This window comes from Mytilus edulis, chromosome 14 (assembly GCF_963676685.1).
Source record: "Mytilus edulis chromosome 14, xbMytEdul2.2, whole genome shotgun sequence".
Lineage (NCBI taxonomy): Eukaryota > Metazoa > Mollusca > Bivalvia > Mytilida > Mytilidae > Mytilus > Mytilus edulis.
In genome coordinates, this window is record NC_092357.1 from 19996997 (window position 1) to 20012013 (window position 15017).

Below are 15017 nucleotides of genomic sequence, written 5' to 3' on the forward strand. Positions count from 1 at the left end.
AAAATATTGACACAAATTGTGAAATACAAAGAACTGAAATCAAACAAGAGGAAAAGAAAATTGAAATGTGAACGTTTTAATTTTTTTATTTGCTTATTGCCTCATTAAACGATATTTATCATGTTTATGCATATTGATTGAAGATGAAAGGAAATTAATGACAATCTTGAGTTTTCAACAGGTGTTCACTATTTACAATGATTGTATATTCTGACGCGTGTAATTGTATAGTCTGACGCGTGTACAAAGTTGAAGGTGTTAATTGGATGTTATTGTAGCAATAAAACAGGAGACACACGCCTCGTTAATCTCATTTGATGTTCCACATTGTGTGTACTGTTACTACCTTGGAGTGAAGCCACATCTAATGTTGTTCCTATCAAGAACAATGAATTATACTGTTAGAAGGGAAATTATATTTCATGTTTTCGTTTCAATAAATCCTTCAAAGGAAAGTTGACCTTTTTTTGTTTTTGTTTCAATTTTATGTATATTTAAAAAAAAACAACATTAAATACAAATTTCTTTATATCTAATAAAAAAAAAATGTTTTCTTGTCGCTAAATAGTCTTCTTGTCGCTTGTTGTCGCTAAAATAATTCTTGTTGTCGCTTCTTGTCGCTTGTTGACGCTTCTTGACGCTTGTTGTCGCTAATTAGTGAGACCCGAACCTGTAATCTGTTAACGTAATTCTGCCAATCAAGGCACACCTCCATTCACATAGAGGAAAATGTCAATACACAATATATCACAATACAACGCGCATCACTTTATATATTAAAATATAAAAATTTCCGCCACCTCAAGAATTTATGTTACATTTTAAGAATTGAATGCTTCTTTTTGTAAATTTATTGGGGTGAAAAAGCGTTGACCGAAGTACATTTTGTATGAATCCGGGTCTGTCCGCCCTGATTTCGGTTCGCCCTAGTTACTGTTCGCCCTAGTTCCGTTTCGCCCTGAGACCGTTCGCCCTGATACCTGTTCACCCTGGGTATGTTCGCCCTGATCTTTATTTTTTATTATAGTGTTGTGTCGTGTGTATTTAATTGAATATGTTGAAGTCAGTCTACAATTTCGCCGAATATTTACGATTTTTATTTTTTAGTATAGTGTTGTGTTGTGTGTATTTAGGGACCGTTCAATATTTATCAGATGGATGGGCCGGTGCATTCTTAATATTGTTTTAATATGAGGAAGGCGCTACCTTAAATGCCAGCTTTGTACTAAGACAATGTCCTAAATATAGATTAGGTTGTTGGTTGTTTAACGTCCAGTGGCAAATATTTCATGCATGTTCAGAACGAATGTCCTAGGCTACATTGTGGGTCTCATTGGGGTCTAAGCGTGACGCGGGATTGACGATTTTTGTAAGCGTGACACGTGAAAGTCAAATAATTGTGTCGTGAAAACGGGAAATGAGGTCTAGCGGGACCCGGGAAATGACAAAAATAATGAGAATTGCTTACGTACATAGTGTAAGCGGGATACGGGAATCTGACAAAACAGTAAGCGGGATCCGGGATCGGAACCCCCAATGAGACCCCCTACATTAATATATTGTTTATGTCTAAAATAAAATTATAAGTTCAGATGGAAAATGTGTAGGGAACGAACATTGAACTTGAAAAGGCATGAGGGGTAATGGTATTTTTCCTGAAAAAAATATTCTGATTCCCAAATTGATGAATAAAAAATCTATTCAAGCATACGACAAAAAAAATATTTTGATATTGACCAAAAATGATTTTATCTTTCAGAAATGCAAAATAAATTGAACTTTTATATATCTAAAAACATAAAACTTAATTCCCAAACCGCACATGTAACTCCGTACACAGTAGTTTTTAAGGTGATAATAAGGCTGTATTTGCCAATTAAATTTTGACTAAATAAGTTTAATTGATAGCGCTGAAGGGCTTTCGTAAAAAAAAATCAGACTCTAATAAACAAACATTTGTAATTCTGATCATCGTCAGTTTGTGAGTTCTACATCAATTTTTTGTACTAATTAAGAGTCGGTTTTATGTTATTTTTTGCATATATATTTTTTTTTTGTTACATGTACAGGATGTAGCTTACTTTTCAAGTTTTTAAATGGCAGCAAAATAAAATTGAGAATGGAAATGGGAAATACAATTATTTTTGTATGTGCCTGTCCCAAGTCAGGAGCCTGTAATTCAGTGGTTGTCGTTTGTTTATGTGTTACATATTTGTTTTTCTTTCATTTTTTTACATAAATAAGGCTGTTAGTTTTCTTGTTTGAATTGTTTTACATTGTCTTATCGGGACCTTTTATAGCTGACAATGTGGTTTGGGCTTTGCTCATTGTTGAAGGCCGTGTCATTTTTGTCTTCTGTGGATAGTTGTCTCATTGGCAAACATACCACATCTTCTTTTTTTATAATACAAGCATACAAAAGTAATCATGTCATATTTTTGTGTCATAGTTGTTTTCAAGAAGACACATTTGGTTTCTAGACAATAACTTGAGTATAAGTGAATGGATCTCTATGAAACTTTAATACACAAAAGGAAGATTAGAATTGATTTTGGTACAACATTATTGGGGAGGGTTCTTTTCCAAATTTTGGGGTTTTCTTCCAAAAATTACCTTATTTACATTGATTATACTCGTCTAGTATTATATATAGATGCAACAAATAGTGATTTGGCAGGAGATGCACTCAAAATAGGGTATTTTTTATTTAATATTTTATCTGTAATTTGTGCACTTTTCTAATGATATGTACTTCTTGATAATGTCTATGTGAGTATCATGATGAAGAAAATATATTTAGTAAGTATATATTCACAATTGACCTGCTCAAGTGCACTGCAAAAGGATCTTCTTTCCCTTCAATTCCAAAAATTACACATGATTGTTTGTTCTCACAGAAACACATGAGTTATTTGGTAAATAAAACACTTGTCATTGTTTGAAACTTTCAATAATAAAAATTTAGTTTAGCCTGTTTGAAAGTTTCACTGATTATGAACATTTTTAACAGAAAATGTACAAAACACTTGATAAAATTGCATTATCTGCAGAATTATTGATATCTTTCCTCACAATATATTCACAAGTACATTAGAACTAACATACATGTATTGTCCATGCTATTCTGATCTGAGTTTTTATTCATACATATACTGGCATGGCTGGTGCTGTTTTAAGTTCTCTTCTTTTTCTGTTTCTTGAGAAGTATTTGTTTAACCTGTTCAGTCACTATAAAGTGTTACAATTCTTATTTAGACGCAACACATAAATAGTGACCAAAAAGGTACTGCTTTCACATGAGAGAAGCTAGAAAAAAAATTAAATGTACACATTTTCAATATTTTTTTAGGACTTACTATCATATGAAATTAAGGAGATATGTAGTTAGAGACTGCTGCTGAATAGAAATATGTGGGTTCACCTGATACCTGTTTTTAAATTAGTCCATATATTGAAGTTTAAAGGATCCAAAATTAAAACATGTTTGATTCTAACTGACATAAATATATTTTATATGCTAAACATACATCTGAGGTTGTATCAGGCTGTGCATGGCGAAGCATTTTATTGCCTTTAGGTTTGTACTTTTTTTTGTTTTGGTCATGAAAACAAATTTGTAGTTCTGTTGTGAAGTTGCTAACATGAAAATACCCAAATTGCACCTAAAGTGTCAGTTTTTTACCAACTTTTTTTATGTACCAGACAAAAGTTTATTCTATGCTAATTTTGTAGACTATCCTTGTTTACAATATAGATACACCATTTTAATTTTGAGTCCATGTAGAGTCATTGAAAAATGGGTTTGAAATTACATCTAAACAATCCATGATACTGTAATGAGGTGAGTACCCAAATTCCATACATCATTACATGTATGGTTACTTTCAAATCCTTAAAACTGGGATATAAACATAAATTTTGTTTTATTTCTTCAAATATTTCAAACAATTTGACATTATTTAATACTTTAAACTAATTTTTTTTAAGAAAAGGATGCTGGTAACAAATTTAATTTACTCATTTTAAAAAGATGATAATAAGATAACTTCACATGGTGAAAGCAAACTTAGTAAAATTTTTGAAGGTTTTTTTTGCTGAATAGGTGCAATTTGGTTACTGAGTATAATTTTGGTACTGTGAGGTTATATAACCATAAGTGTGTATTGCTAAATAGGTTGAAATGTGAACCTGATAGTGATATAGCGATAAAGTACTTGCATTTTGGTAGAGTGAAAATGTTTTGATCAGGTTTAAACTGATGCATAAAATATGCAGGCCACTGTTGCAGCTTGAATTTTAAAGGATGTAGCCCACATACTTCCAAGTAACATGCCCTGTATATACCTATCAAAGTTCTCATTCTCATGGGTTAAAATAAATCCATCTTCCAATAAAATCCAATTTTGGACAATATGGGAGCATACAATATATACAGTAGTCATGCAGTTCTAAATGTACTACTCAGACTCAAGTCTCCTTTTATGAATAAACTAAGAGGGAGAAAACAAAACAGTTTCCATCTCCTGGGACTGTACATACTGTATATGGTGTGACATAATCATAGAAAAGATTTGTTGAGATTTTGCCAAAGAAGTACAAAATTAGAAGATTGTGAATTATTTGAATATTTGTTTGTGTTCTAAACTTTTGTTAAGTTTTGAATTAGTCTGTGGGCTACCATAGGATCCAGAGGGGGCGGTCCGTGGGGAAAAAATGTTGATTATATAGGTAATTACTGAAGCCTGAAGCATGACTGGAGCACCCCGTCAGCGCCCCCCCCCCCTTTTTTATGAAAAATGCTGGATTCGCCATTGACTCCATGAATAACCGTGACAACCAGTCAACAGTATAATTATCACTGTTCCTTGATTTGGGGAATAATGTGGCAGATGAACATAAGTAGTCGTGGTCAACCAGTGCACCGTAGTTTACCCCGCATGCCGCATGGCCATTATAAAAAAAAATCCGAAATGTATTGCTTGCGGAGTTCTTTTCTGTGTTCCCATGCCTGGACGGAACTTTTACACTAAATATGTTATCGTTAACTGAGATTGTGTGACTTTTAAATGAAGTACCTGTGATTTTTAGGTAATTTGTTTTGACTTCACTGATAATGGAATGTTGAAGCAGACGAAACATGGCGTCAGATGTTGTTGTCCTCACTTCGGTAATTTCCGTGGTACAATTAAATTTAAATAAGCTTCACAAGTTACAAAAATTTCTGAATTCTTGTTTTTGCAAACAAATAGAAATTCATGTCGTATTAAACATTGTAATTTTTCCGATCTGCCCCGTTTTTACAAGATCGCGTTGAAACGTTAAATTTGGCCGCCATTAAAAAAAAAAATCGTACGAGATTTAACGAGAGTGACGAAACTTTTCAGATGGGTCGTCTAGAAAGAGTTATCGTTCTTTGTCCCAAAACGATGCTTCTACCATAAGTGCCAGCATAGCTGGCATAATATGAGGAAGGCGCTACCTTAAATGCCAGCTTTATACCAAGACAATGTCCTATATAAATTGATTGGTTGTTGGTTGCTTAACGTCCAGTGGCAACTATTTCATGCATGTTCAGGACGAATGTCCTAGGCTACATTAACATATATTTTGTGTCTAAAATAAAATAAAGAGTTCAGATGGAAAATGTTTAGGGAAATGATTAATGTTTCAATGTTTCAATGAACTTCAAAAGGCAGGATGGGGTATGGTATTTTTTTTAACAAACAAAATATTCAATTTCCAAATTGATGAAAAAAATATCTGTTCAAGCAGAGGACAAACAAAATATTTTGAATCCAGATCTTCACCAAAAAAGTGTTTATATTTCAGATATGCAAAATAAATTTTACTTTTATATATCTAAAAACATTTAAAACTTCCCAAACTGCACAGGTAAGTCTGTACACAGTATTTTTTTAGGTGAAAATTCGGTCGTATTTGCCAATTTGTCATGATGAACCTAAATACTAGTGTTAAATTTTGACTAAACAATTTATATCAGATAGCGCTGTCAGAAGGGCTTTGGTGAAAAAAAATCTAGTTTACTTTTCAAGTTTTCATTATATGACAGCAAAATAAAATTGAGCATGGAAATGGGAAATACAAGCATGTCAAAAATTTGCTTTTCGAGTAATGCTTTATCATATCATAGTTGTTTTCAACAGACATATAATACAATCATATGTATCTGTTTTCAAGAAGACACATTTGGTTTCCAGACAATAACTTTAGTTTAAGTGGATGGATTTCTATGAAATTGTGCTAGAAGGTTCAGTACTCAAAAGGAAGATTAGAATTGATTTTGGGGTTATGGTACATTTTTTGGGGTGTTTTTTTACCAAAACTTTGGGTTTTTCTTCAAAAATTTACCAAATATTTACATTGATTGTTACTCATTTTAGTATATATAGATGCAACTAATACTGATTTTGCAGGAGATGCACACAAAATAGGGTGGTTTAATTATTTTATCTGTAATTTGTGCATTTTTTCCTACGATGTGTAATCCTTGATAGTAAATGTATCATGATAAAGAAAATATATTTGGTAAGTATATTCAGTGACAATTGACATGCGCCAGTGCAAGTCAAAAGGATCATTTTCCACTTTAATTCCAAAAATTGCACTTGATTTTTTTTCTCTCACAGAAACACATGAGTTATTTGGTAAATAAAACACTTGTCATTGTTTGAAACTTTCAGTAATCAAAATTTAGTTTAAAGCCTTTTTGAATGTTTCACTGATTGTGTGAAAATTTTATCAGAAAATGTAAAAAAACACTTGATATAAAAATTGCATTATCTGCAGAATTATTGATGACTTTCCTTACTATTCACAAGGACATATATATCTAACATATTGTCTATGCTATTCTGATCTCAGTTTTTATTCATACATATACTGGCATGGCTGGTGCTGTTCCAAGTTGTCTTCTTTTTCTGCTTCTTGAGAAGTATTTGTTTAACCTGTTCAGTCACTATAAAGTGTTACAATTCTTATTTAGACGCAACACATAAATAGTGACCAAAAAGGTACTGCTTTCACATGAGAGAAGCTAGAAAGAAAAAAATCTACACATTTTAAATATTTTTGTAGGACTATCATATAAAATTAAGGAGATATGTAGTTAGAGACTGCTGCTGAATAGAAATGTTTGGGTTCACCTGATACCTGTTTTCAAATTACTTATAAGTCCATAAGGGTCCAAAATTAAAATATGCTTGATTTCAACTGACATAAAAAATTTGGTGTTTTTTATATGCTAAATATACATCTGTACCGTGGTCGTATCAGGCTGTGCATGGCGAAGCATTTTATTGCCTTTAGGTTTGTTCTTTTTTTTTTTTTTTTGTCCTAAAAATAAATTTGTAGTTGTGAAGTTGCTAACATGAGACAAATTGCACCTATATTGTCAGTTTTTTCACCAACTTTTTTTTATGAACCATTCTGTGCTTATTTTGTAGACTATCCTTGTTTACAATATAGTTACACTAATTTAATTTTGAGTCCATGTATGTAGAGTCATAGAGAAATGGGTTTGAAGTAAACTTTGAACTGACCTCTAAACAATCCATGATCCTGTAATGAAGTCAGTACCAAAATTCCTTACATTATTACATGTTTAATTTCAAATCCTTAAAACTGGAATATAAACAGATGTTTTGTTTTATTTCTTCAAATATTTGAACAATTTGACATTATTCCATGCTTCAAATATTATTTTTGATCATTGTTGAAGGCTGTACGGTAACCTATAGTTGCTTATTTCTGTGTTATTTTGGTCTCTTGTGGACAGTTCTCATTGGCAATCATACCACATCTTCTTTTTTTCATAATTTATTTGCCCTTTTTAAAAATATGATAATTATATAACTTCACATGACATGCATGATGGTGAAAGAAAGCTTGAAAGATTTCTGCAGCTTTTTTTGTTGAATACATGTGGGTGCAATTTGGTTACTGAGTGCAATTTTGGTACTGTGATGTTATATAACCAAAGTGTGTATTGTTAAATAGGTTGAAATGTGAACCTGATAGTGATATAGTGATAAAGTACTTGGTAGATTGAAAATGTTATGATCAGGTTTAAACTGACGCAGCGGCATAAAATATACAGGCCACTGTTGCAGCTTGAATTTTAAAGGATGTAGCCCACATACTTCCAAGTAACATGCCCTGTATATATCTGTCAAAGTCATGGTATTGTCATGAGTTATCATAATAACTCCATCTTCTTATAAAATCTAATTTTGGACAAAATGAGAGCATACAATATACATGTATACAGTCAGTACTAAATGTACTACTCAGACTCAAGTCTCATTTTTTTTTTATTAAACTTAGAGAGAGAAAACAAAACAGTCTCCATCTCCTGTGACTTATTAGATATCTGATATGTGACATAATCAATGAAAACATTTGTTGAGAGTTTAGTTTGTCAAAGGAAGTACAGAATTCAATTAGACTAAAGTGAATTATTTGAATATTTCTTTTTTGTTTTAAACTTTTGTTAAGTTTTGAATTAGTCTGTGGCTAGCTACCATAGGCAGATCCAGGGGTGACCCCCCCTTTTGTGGGAAAAAAAATCTGTTGATTATTAAGGGCATGACTGGGACTCCCCCCCCCCCCCCCCCCCCCCCCCCCCTTTTTTTCAGGTCAGTCAGGGGGGCTCCCTTGAAAAGTTCTGTATTCGCCAATGGCAACATGAATTACCGTGGTCACATTCAACAGTATAACCAACGTCATTATCACTGTTCCTTGATGTGGGGAATTATGCGGCAGATGAACATAAGTAGTCATGGTCAACCAGTGCATCGGAGTTTACCCCGCATGCCGCATGGCCTTTTAAAAAAAATCGAAATGTATTGCTTGCGGAGGTTTTTTCTGTGTTCCCGTGGATGGACGGAACTTTTACGCTAAATATGTTATCGTTAATTATGATTTTGTGACTTTTAAATAAAGTACCTGTGATTATTTAAGTAATTTGTTTTGACCTCACTGATATTATGGAAAGTCGAAGCAGACGAAACATGGCGTCAAATGTTGTTGTCCTAACTTCGGTAATTTCCGTGGTCATTGTGGTACATTTAAAATTTAAATTTACTACACAAGTTACGAAAAATTTTGAATTATTGTTTTTGTAAACAAATAAAAATTCGTGTCTTATTTAAATTCGAAATTATTCCGATCTGTCCCGTTTTTTCAAGTTCGCGTTGAAACGTTAAATGTGGCCGCCATTAAAAAAAAATAATCGTACGAGATTTCACGAGAGTGACGAAACTTTTCAGATGGGTCGTGTAGAAAGAGTTATCGTTCTTTATTCCAAAACGATGCTTCTACCATAAGTGCCAGCTAAAGCTGGCATATTAAAAAAGTTATTGCCCATCCTTTTAAATTGTGAAAAAAAGTCCTTGCCCATCTAAAAAAATCTACAAAAAAAGTCCTTGCCCCTCTAAATCTCTAAGACAATCAAAAATGATTTAGGTTCTTTTTCTATTTTAAAGTTTTTAAATTTTTATGTCTTGAAATCAAAGAATAGACTTTATACAAAATTTAAAATGTGCTAGTTAATTATATATGTATATATCTATGTGTGTATCAGAACCATACATTATATTGATTTTTAAAACCAGTATGAATATACATGTACAGATTTGATTTTATATGTGCAGCCTCAAATACAATATTGATTTAAAATAAAGGAAATAATTCAAATTAAGGGACAATAACTCTTGGACTAGTAAACATATTATCAGATAGAATTACTAATTATTGTCCTAAAAACAGAACATGGTTATAGTTCAAATATCAATGTCCCTTTATCTATTCTACTTTTCAAAAAAGAAATTTATTAAAATTGACAGAAATGAGCCAAGCTACCAGTTTGTTGAGACATGTTTTTTTTTGAGTGCCCGCAAAAGAAATATCCTACTAACCAATAAAATTGATAACAAAATTTTCCTATAAAATATGTTCTGGCCCATCCACTAAATATTTTAAAAAAAGTTCTTGCCCATCCAAATATTCCACAAAAAAAGTGCTTGCCCCGCCCCATTTTGCACCGGCCCATCCATCTGATAAATATTGAACGGTCCCTTAATTAAATATGTTGAAGTCGGTCTACAATTTCGCCGAATATTTACGATGTACTAGTATGGCAGCATGTTTACATCGGCTCCAGTAAAATGTGATTTGCAAATGTTTGCAACTGTTTTTGAGCGGTAAAATTATGGTAAAGTGGTTTAATAAACTTAAATGGCATCAAATCAAGAGCCTGAACAACCAAAGAAAAAGAAAAAACGGATTAGAAGTAAAAACAAAGACGAGCCAATTCCGGGTGCGTTTGATTTGTCCGCCATTTTAAACTCACAACAAACATTTCCATTAAGCAATAATATGAATGGGCAACCTTACATGAACAATAACACAAATTTCCACAACATGTCCATGCCCATGATGTCATCACCTTTTGTAACTTCGCCTACGCAGCAATTCCAAATGGGGGCTCCGTATATGCCCTGCCCCACACCAACGCAAGCGAGCCCACCTCAATGGGCAACCGAACTGTTATCGAAATTTGAAGCTATGTCAGTTAAAATGAACAGTATTGATGAAATAAAAAGTGCAGTTAGCAGTGTTGATTTTAAATTGAGTGAAATGAAAGGTGATATGAAAAAACTATCCAAAACGTGTACTTGATGTAGAAACAAGCTAAAACTTCATATCCAAATCATTCGATGAAAATATTAAAGTGCATGAAAAAACAAACAAAAAGATAGAATCTGATATTAAAAAACTTGCAACAGAGTGTGAAGCATTGCGCAATGATATGTCATTTATTAAGCGGGACTCTAAAAACTTGTCCGATTCAAAAGTCAACCTTCAGAAAATTTTCAAAGCAAATGAAAAGCTCAACAATGATCTTGAATCTATCAAGTGTGAATCCATGCGCGATAATTTGCTTTTTCATGGAATAAAGGAAAGTGAAGGGGAAGAGTGTGCTCTTATTATTAAAAGTATGTGCGAAAACAACCTTGAAATTGAGGATGAATTAAACATAAAATCTGCCTTTCGTCTTGGTAAAAAAAATGAGGTAGCATTATCGAGTCAAAATGAGGGTCAGGAACGTAGACGGCCTATATTGGTGAAATTTAGTGACAGGCAAAAACGTGACAGTGTTCGTAAAAGGAGTTACAAGTTGAAAAGTTCGTCAATTTCTATTACTGATCAATATCCGAAATCTGTTGTGGAAAAGAGGAAATCATTAATTCCCTATCTTAAAAAAGCTCGTGATGCAGATGTGAAAGCAGTGCTTATTAAGGATAAATTGTTTATTGGAGGTGTTTTATATTCAGGTGGCCCACTTGATGTTGCTATTGCAAACGCAAAAAAGGAAAAAATTAAATTTAGTGATTCAGAAAATGTTTTACATAAAAGTCAAAATCATGATGGTGCTGATGTCATGAATGAAAATGGTATGCAAGTATCATAGAAATCGTCGGAAGTTTTAATTAAAAATTTAAAGTGTTTATCTTGGAATATAAATGGTGGTTTTGAAGAAAAAATTAAAGATGAGAAATTTAAGAATTTTATTTGTACTTATGATATTGTGTTTTTATCAGAATGTTGGATCAATAATACATGTAATATTGAAATTGATGATTTTGTGTGTAAATCTATCCCTTTATCTAGAAAAAAGTATAAACAAGGGTGTGGTATGTATGTAATGATAAGAAAAATATTATCACCCTATGTTAAAATAATTGACATTTCATATGAGACATTGATTTGGATAAGGATAGCTAAAGAACTGACTGGATGTGAAAGTGACTATTTAATTGCAAATCTGTATATTCCACCACAGAACTCATCCTTTTATAGGATTCATAATTGTGATTTATTTTATGAGCTTGAGTCTCAAATGATACATTACTCAGCTGAATGTCCAAATATTTTTGTTATTGGTGATTTAAATGCTAGAACAGCTAATATGAATGATTATGTACAAAATGATAAATTACATGATAGTATTTTAGATAGGGTTGGTGATCTGTTTACATATGTTGCTGATGAGGCTTTGTCTTGCCGTAATAACCCGGATGCAGGAACCAACGACTATGGAACAAAACTACTTAATTTGTGTAAGATCAGTGGACTTAGAATTATAAATGGGCGCCACCCTGATGGACTTTCAAATGATTTTACATATAGTGGTCCAAGAGGTATGAGTGTGATCGACTACTTGTTAGCTAAGCCAATTAATATTGAAAAAGTTTTAAAATTTATTACAAGTAATTTTACAACATACAGTGACCATGCTCCCATACATGTTCAATTTAAAACTGACTTTACTATGCAGTGCAATGATATAAATTCAAATTTAATGGATGGTGAAGAATCTCAATTTTTCAAATGGAATAAAGAATTTAGAGACTTATGCTATAATGCCCTACTAGTTAATGCTGATGATTTAAGTTTAACGATAACTAACATGGACATAGCGTCTCAGGATGGTATGGACTTGTGCATAAATAACTTCACTCAGTGCTTAACAAATGTGACACCTCCTTTTTTCAAACAAATGCCAAAAGTAAAAGCGAAATGAAAGCGAAATTCCCAAAATCAGAGAGTAAATACTGATAAACCATGGTTTGACCAGAAGTGTAAAGAGCTATATGCCAATTATTGTAAAAAATTACATACTTTTAATGGTAAAAAAACATTTAATAGTCATATAGATTTGAACAGTGCCAAAAAAGCTTACAAGAAGTATGAATGCAAGCTCAAACGTAGTTACAAACGACAGGAAGGCTATATGTTGTGTAAACTAAAGAAAGACAATCCAAGAAAATTTTATTCATTATTTAGGAAAAATAATCAGAGGAAATGTGATTTAAACATTACTGACTTTTTTGAATATTTCAAAGAACTTGTATCAAGTGCGCCGAATAGCAATAAGAGACCCGAAGTGATTAATAATGAATGTGTTTTTGATGAACTAGATGCAGATATTACTGCGGATGAGATTATAAAGGCAATTTATGAACTTAAAATGGACAAAAGCCATGGTCCAGACTGTTTGCTGAATGAATTTTTCATTGAATACAAGGATTTTATTATACCACATTTATGTACTATTTTTAACGCCGTATTGATTAGTGGATATTTCCCGTCATCGTGGTCAGATGCCATCCTGGTACCAATTTTCAAATCTGGTGATGCTAATGATGCAGCAAACTATCGTGGCATAAGCCTTGTCAGCAATCTAGGTAAACTTTTCACCACAATACTCAATAAAAGATTGTTAAATTGGGCAACTGTCAATGATATATTATCTGATGCACAGTTTGGTTTTCGAAACGGTTATAGTACAGTTGATGCTGTTTTTTGTTTATACTCTGTTATTCAAAATACACTCTGTAAAAATAAAAGATTATATTGTGGCTTTGTAGACTACTTGAAAGCTTTTGACTCAATTGATCGCTTATGTTTATGGTACAAAATTTCCAGATTAGGTATTCGGGGAAGACTATTAACTGTTTTAAAATCTATGTATAATAATGTTAGAACCTGTATTAGATTCAATGGGCTAAACTCTGATTACTTTTGTAACAACCTTGGTTTAATGCAAGGGGAAGTTCTTTCTCCAATTTTATTTTCGTTCTATGTGAATGATTTTGAAAATGAATTTATTGCTAATGGCAACTGTGCCTTAGAGTTTCAAGATATAACATTATTTTTGTTAATGTATGCTGATGACATGATTTTGATGTCTGAAACAGTAGAAGGTTTACAGGAAATATTAAATACTTTGTCAATTTACACAGAAAAATGGGGCTTGTCTGTTAATACAAAAAAAAACAAAAATTGTTGTTTTCAGGAAGGGTGGAATTGTACGGCCTAATGAGACATGGGTCTATAACGGTCAAACAATGGATATTGTGGAACAATTTTGTTATTTAGGTGTATTAATACCGTATAATTGTAAATTTCTTAAAACACAGAAACATTGTGCAGAACAAGGTAGAAAAGCTATGTTCAGTATGAGAAGAACTACATCATCATTATGTTTAAATGTATTTACAATGCTTAGTCTTTTTGATACTTATGTTAGTAGCATATTAATGTATGGGTGTGAAATATGGGGAGTACACAAATCTCCTATGATAGAAAAGGTCCATTTGGACTACTGCAAAATGTTATTAAGTGTCAAAAGAACGACCCCAAATGTGATGGTCTATTTTGAATTAGGTAGATTTCCACTGCAGTATGAGCGTAATTATAGAATACTTAAATTTTGGTTCAAAATTTTAATTAGTGACAATTGTATATTAAGGTCTTGTTATAAAGAACTTGTGTTAAATTGTTCAAAATGTATGAATTGGGCAACATATGTTAAAAGATTGATATATAGTCTTGGTATGAATAATTTGTGGGATAATCAGTGGTTGTTAAATGTAGACAGCTCATATTTACCTTTGATAAGACAGCGTTTGTTTGATCAAGCTAACCAAGAGTTACAATTTTTATTAGATTCTTCTTCAAAGTGTAGATTATATAAGTATGTTGTAACAAATGTAGTTTTGCAATTTTATTTACAGAAATGCATTCCTGTACTTTTTCGTAAATGTATAACAAGGATTCGTTTGTCTTCACATAACCTTTGTATTGAAACTGGACGTTATGTTGGTACTAATAGAAATGAAAGAAATTGTATTTTTTGTGATTAAGGAGTAATAGAGGATGAATTTCATTTTATCCTTCAATGTAGTAGATATACTGATTTGCGAAAAAAAATATATAAAAAAATATTACTGGTCTAGGCCATCAACTTTTAAATTAATAGAATTATTGTCAGGTGAAAACACAAAACAGCTTTGTAACTTGGGAAAGTTTTTACATTTCTCTTTTAAATTAAGAAACAGTTTATTGTAATAAAAGATATTTTGTATTGATGAAACTTCTGACGTCACCTATTGTTTATTATACATATTGTTTATATTGTTTGTAATATGCCA